The sequence below is a fragment of the Polistes fuscatus genome, unplaced genomic scaffold, assembly GCF_010416935.1.
Source record: "Polistes fuscatus isolate 324 unplaced genomic scaffold, CU_Pfus_HIC Scaffold16, whole genome shotgun sequence".
In the NCBI taxonomy this organism is placed as follows: Eukaryota; Metazoa; Arthropoda; class Insecta; order Hymenoptera; family Vespidae; genus Polistes; species Polistes fuscatus.
Window position 1 is genome coordinate 2,636,356 of NW_025113064.1, and position 6,725 is coordinate 2,643,080.

Here is a 6,725-nt window from a genome sequence, read left to right on the forward strand (position 1 = left end):
AATGATTTATATTACAAAAAAAGGATTAATCGAGCTGAAATCAAAACTACGTTTCAAAGTAAAGAAGGTCGGGTTAGACATAGGCAAGAGCAACAACGTATTCTGGACACCTCTGATGACATTTTCATAATGTACAGACCCGGCATTGACGACTCTATGGACGTAAAAAAAAATATCTCCTTATTTATGATGAATTTTGAAATTTCTCAATGTCAAATTTTATATCGATTTTCCCACAACTTGCTTTTTAAAAGTCGGTGAACACTGTCACTCAAAATCTACTAAACCGATCGATTTGATTTTTTGCACACATTTTCTACACATATTTAACGAGGTAACGCTGTCGAGTTTTTTTTTTTTTTAATTTTAAGTATTTTTTATAGGGGCTCAAATGCTGGTTTTTTTTTTGAATAATTTATTATACCGTAACATATATTATATTTGTTTTTCCTACTAAAAATACTTTCAATTTTCATGCTAAGTTTTCGGGTTATTTAATCTATGAGAAGGAATTTGTATTTCGCGCTGACTTGGTTTGGTTGATGCGGCGCTAGTAAAGTTGCGAGGGCGTTCAAGGGCTTGAGAAGGTGGGGGTAACGTACCTTTGGCCACGTATATGGGAAGAACATCTGACCACTTCAGTTCAGGACAAGGTACCTGCATAAATCGTTTGTTCATAGGTTGTGCATACAGTTACGCCATATTGGCTTTGCTCTAAGTTTTTCGACTAGCGGGACGGCTATTCTTGTGCGATTTACAAATAATTTCTGATTTCCTGATTTTAGAGTTTGATATTCAGGTATCATAAACATTGTATACAAAATCTTTCTTGCTACAAAACAATTACATATTTAGCATATTCACTGCTAATTAGTTCTATTAATAACGATTCCTTCTACGATATCAAATCTACACAACAGTACGAACTATTTATATTTATTCCGATTGGTCTACAATCGCAACAAATTACGACCAGACTGATATATTATAATCAACGTTAAACATTTATATTAAGTGTTATTTTAATATTTGGATATAAAGATTCGTTTGTTATTTTCAGAGTTTCATGTTCTTTGTTGAACATTTTTAAACATGGCTTCTCCGAAATTAGAAGAAGTGCCATTTAAAATGTGGAGAAATTATATAAAAGGCGTAAGTGCTGAAAATACTACAGAGGAGCTTCTATTATCGAATTATTATCGGTTTCCTGAAGTATGTTCAGCGACAGTTAAATATTGGTATAAAATTTTCAATATTCTTGATTGGAAATATAATAAGCAGTCGCCCGGAAAGCAAAAGATCCGTGGTTCGAGTCTTGGTCCAGTCAGTCCAACGGATCAATTTTTTAACGAATCGTATACAGGTATCCGCTACGATTGATATTCTTAATGTAATTCTGCTTGTAATGATATGTTCTTGATTCACTTTTTGTTCTCACTAGTTGTCTCCGATGTATTGTCGCAGTCGGTCAGTGAAGAATAGACCGAGTGTTTTTTGATAATGGGCCCAGTAGGGCGCACGTACACCCCCGTAGGGATCCGCCTAGTGGAAGTGCGAACGTTAGCACTTGTTAATTCTCTACAGGACTAGGGCGTAAACCTTTACATAACTACGGCGCTCATTTCGAATATTGGTTTATAGTCTACGATCGATTCCAATCGTACAAAAATAAAGTGTATTTTTATTAGATTAATAAATGATTTAATGTGTGCGATTACATGACGTCTCTTGTTTCAAGAAATGAGAAACCAGTTTTATGTAAGATTATAAAACGACCTTGAACTCGAAGAATGATATCATTTATAATGAACGAAGAAAACAAATATCACGATAAGATCATTTGCCAACAGTAATAATGAACGTTTTATTCTCGTGTCAATCTACGAGTTCAAAGTTTTTACTTTATACTTTTCACGATATTTTATTTTTGAAGTGAAAACTTTTTTAGAATCGTTGTGTTTTACAACTCGACGAAACGAAGAAACCACACGGAAAAGAGAGCAGACATTTACATTTATAATCGTTTCGTTATTTCGTTATCCACGAAAATTTAATAAATTACACACCAGAAGTATCATCGCGGATTCTTAAAAAAGATTGCTTTAAAACTCCAATAATTTCAATATGTGGGGATTTCAATGTGAATTTAGCATCGGATACAGCGTTCCCTTTGATTGAGTTCCTGAACACCAAATTAAATTTAATAATGTGCAGCAGCAAGACTGAATCGACAATATAATCGAAAACAGTTATTGACGCTGTATTTCAAAGATATATTAATCAAATTCAAACCAAAGCATTTCTTTCATACTTTAGATACCATAAGCTACTCGTATCATTTGTTGAAATTGAAAACTTGAAGTCTGTATAATGTGTGTAATATATGTAGTATACGTAGAATAAAATGTAAACATTCGTCTTATTCCCTCAAAGTTTAGTTTTCTGAAGGTTTAAACACTTCTACCGCGTGTGAACTGCGCGTATGTATTTTTTTATTATATTTATATTATATTTATATTAAAGTCTGAATGATTCTTGTAAAAAACTTACTTGACTACATGATCAAATAGTTAAAAAATTGCTTTTATTTCACAGATTTCTTAGTGTTCATACCAGGTTCAAGTGTGACAGTACAAAAAAATATTTGTACGGTACCTTCCCAGCCAGCAAATGGTTATCGGCAATTATATAAGTTACAATGTCAATTACAACAAAGCAATTGCGACGTACAGGAGGGTACAAAATTACCAACTTCATCTCTTTTAATTTATACCTGCAATCCTGGATACAAAATAAGCAATTCCAGTGATGTATTTTGTGATCCAGAAGGAAACTGGTTAAATATTCCAGTTTGTACAGGTCAGATTACAAACTTTTGTTTTATAACGACAATTCTTTACTAATCATTTTATTAATGATTCTTTTATTATTTTAGAAATACGTTGCCAGTCATTGGCTTCAGCATCGCATCGACTAACGCTCAATGTACATTGAATGGTGAATGGGTATCTTGTGAATCTCCTGTTTTGCCTGGAACCATCGCAGAACTCAGCTGTCGCAGCAATTATCAGGAATTTGGAAAAGTTCAATTGAAACAAAAAAATCAAGTTACATGTAACGACACTGGTCATTGGGAACCCAAACCAATAAGATGTTTACCAAGTATGTAGTTTATTATTGTGTATGTTAGGGGTGTCAGCAAAATTTTTCTAACTTTTATGAGGAAAAATAACCCTTTTTCTTTATAACCAAAATTATAATATGTACAAATACTTGTAATTAGAAATATCCTGATATTTATGTTAAGTGACTTATCACGTTGAAAGCTTGAAACAATTTGGAAAACCTAGTCCTGTACGGGCTTATTCTTTTATAATATCATAGTATATTAAAGAAAAATTTCGTATAAACATATTATTAGAATATAGCATGCTAGATAACATATCTTAAATTTTAATTATCTAACAATATCAGATAATAAACATACAAATATTACCTATAATTATAATTACAAGGGTTCTAGTACAATGTGTAGCAAATTTCATTGAAATAGTGTAAAAAGTTATTTATTTATGCCATATTTAATGCAGCATTAACTCTTTAAATTAATTAATTAACCCTAACGCTAGTTTTTTATATCACTTAAACAAAAATTAAAATTAAAAACTTCATAATTAAAAAACTGGATATTTAAACTTATTAATTGTGTGTAATTTCAGGTTTACAATTGTGAATTATCTTTTGTTAAATATTTGACTTTATAATATATACTAGAATATATTATTGAAAAGTGGTAGCTTTTCTATAGAATAATTGAATAATTCTATATAACAATTAAATGAATTTCTATTTAATAATTTAGTAACATTAATTATAATCATATATTTTAATGTCCGTTTCCCTACATGTTTTAGAATGCGGGGTTGTTCATTCAATAAAAAGATCCATTGCTATCATCGGAGCTGTAAAAGGCTATTTATCTACACTCTCAAAAGTTCCCTGGCACGCTACTTTGTATAAAGAAAAAATTTCAAATGGATCGAAACATTTTGTTTGCGGAGCAACAATAATAAAAGAAAAATTCCTTCTTACCGCAGCACACACATTGCATCTACGATGAGACCTTTCTATCGATGGATAAAAAACTCAAATAATCATTATATAGCAACTGGAAACATTTATCGTGACTATGATTCTGACTTGCACGATGAGAGAGAGATTCGTTAATAAAGCCAGAGTATGAAAAATAGAAAAGAATTTTTATTAAAATAAAATCAAATACTAAACTTGGAAATTGTTAGTACGCTGCTTATACATCAATTATAACAAAGTTAATAATATTCTATTTTTTAAGGTAAAAGGCATTTATGTTCCTTGTAATTATGTGGACTATGAAGGAAATTATGCTAATGACATAGCTATTTTGGAAATAGAAAGGCCATTTGTACTGTCATCTTCTTTAAAATCGGCTTGTTTAAATGATGATGTAATTGAGTCTGGATTAGGGGTAACTTCAGGATTTGGAAGAACTGCTTTAGGATCATCCAGTTTTATTCTAAAATCTGTGTCATTGCCCTATGTTCCCTTTAGCCAATGCAAATCTTCCAAAAATTCTTTTGAATCTGAGAAACTCATAACAATGGATAAATTTTGTTCTGGTTACACGAATGGTTAGTATAGAATCAAAATTAATATGGGAAAATAAACATATTTAAAAACTACACCTACCAATTATTATTTGTATTTTAGGAACAGCTGTCTGCGATGGTGACAGCGGAGGAGGAATGGTATTTCAAAGTGGAAATTTATGGTTTCTAAGAGGAATCATTAGTCTCTCTTTAGATTATATACTATCTGGTGGATCCAAGATACACTTTTCCAATTAGAAACATCTAAATCACTTCCAATTATGGAAGTGACTCAATTATAGCAAATGCGACTACTTCTAGTCCCGCTGAATTCATTCCAACTTCTACAAACACTATCACATCTTCCCATTGATTCGAAATACAACTGTTTGTACGGTACCTCCCAATCCTGCGAACGGTTATCGTCTATTGCACAAATCTTATTGCCAAACACAAGAAGACTGTGCTGCGGAGGAAGGTGTGGAATAGTTAGCGGTTCTCATCTGATTTATACATGTAATCAGGAATACGAATTAAGCGGTACCAGTGAGCGGTATTATGTAGTCCAGAAGGAAAATGGATGGATGGATTCCTGTTTGTAAGATTTGCATTTTAAGTTTTATTATTACAATAAGTATTTCAATACTGCTATTTTATTCAATACTGCTATATTATCTTTTCTGTAATTCTTTGTATTATTTTTTTCAGCGAAAGTTTAATTATTTTATATATACGTTCCTTATTACTGGTTTCCTTAATGAAACCTAATTTGCTGATTGTAAATATAACGACGACTGCACTTCTTAATATAAAAGAAATACTATACTATATTATTTGTTATAACAAATTTTAAGTTAACAGTAGGTATTCTTAACTCGACTTCTCGACTTCGAATTCTATTTTTAAACGAGTTTCTTTCTCAATTTTGACTAGAAAATTAAATTTTATGACTTTCTCACTCTTTTCTCTTTATATTATGTTTTTAAAATTATTATTATATTAGAGATAAATTTTTAGCGAACTTTTTAGGATCTTTTTCAACAATTTCTTATGTGTTCAAGCTTTTTTTATTGATGGTAACGTTAGAATGGTTCTTCCCAGTTTTTTTAAGTCTCAAATATATCATTAGATTTACAAAATAATTACATTAGAATGAAAAAAATTCTAAAATCAGAACTTTATAACCCTTAATTCTATTTATTACGAATATTATTCTCGTTATACACATGCGCAACTTTCGGAAAGTCATATAAACAACATTTAATAAGAGATTTTTCATAGATGACAACATGCTAGTCTGAAGGTGAATTTCGAGCTAGACGCTAAACAGAACATATATTCCGTGCTTATATAAACAATAATTCACATTTCCTTCGATTAATCAACAATTATTTTCATATTCTAACACACTCTACTTATATTTTATTATTGTTTAGACACATTCACATGTCATTTTGAATATAACATACTTATTAACATACTTTGAATATTAAACAATTTCGATCTGATATTTTATTAGATGAAAATTTTACCTCACCACAACGAAATCATCACTGCACAGGAACGTTAAAGTAATTGCATAAAAATGTAAAAATAGTTAAAATCAGAACCATATTACCATTGCACTCATGCGCAATATTAGGAAAGTTATATAAACAACATTTCAAAAAAAAACTTTCTCAAAGGACATACAACGTTTCTCGCGTTATTTGTTACCTATAATAAAATGAACGAAAAGGAAAAAATATTAAATAATCGGAAAGAAACGTTCAATACTTTTCGCAGGTTTGCATACGAGGTCTGTTCAAAAAGTATCACGAATTTTGAATTTCCGCGGGTTACGTATATTCGATTTTGAATTTTTTTGTGGCGTTATGTTGGTACTTGACCCTTTGAATGTTCAGTTAATTTTTGACAGCTATTTTGCTTTGACGCGTTTTGGCTCGTCTTCGATGTTGCCTATTTTTCGGCTTTTGCACCATGATAACGCCCCTGTTCACACATCCTTGCTTGTGCACGTATTTTTGGCTAAAAACAACACAATAATGATGCCGCAGGTTCCGTATTCTTCAGATCTGATACTCTGTGACATTTTTT

The 6,725-nt window shown here is 31.0% G+C and overlaps 2 long non-coding RNA genes across 3 annotated transcripts; both read left to right on the forward strand.

Annotated features, from left to right (window-relative positions):
* Positions 1-615: 615 nt before the first annotated feature.
* Positions 616-3,152, forward strand: LOC122514953. 2 transcript variants are annotated; one of them, XR_006303169.1, is made up of 6 exons: positions 616-799; positions 1,061-1,363; positions 1,442-1,758; positions 1,949-2,480; positions 2,596-2,859; positions 2,936-3,152. It is a non-coding gene; the product is annotated as an uncharacterized LOC122514953 (long non-coding RNA). The 2 variants fall into 2 exon arrangements; XR_006303168.1 differs by having other exon boundaries at positions 1,442-2,480.
* Positions 3,153-4,511: 1,359 nt separating this feature from the next.
* On the forward strand, positions 4,512-5,442 carry LOC122514967. The gene is made up of 3 exons (XR_006303185.1): positions 4,512-4,670; positions 4,750-5,226; positions 5,337-5,442. It is a non-coding gene; the product is annotated as an uncharacterized LOC122514967 (long non-coding RNA).
* The last annotated feature ends 1,283 nt before the right edge of the window (positions 5,443-6,725 follow it).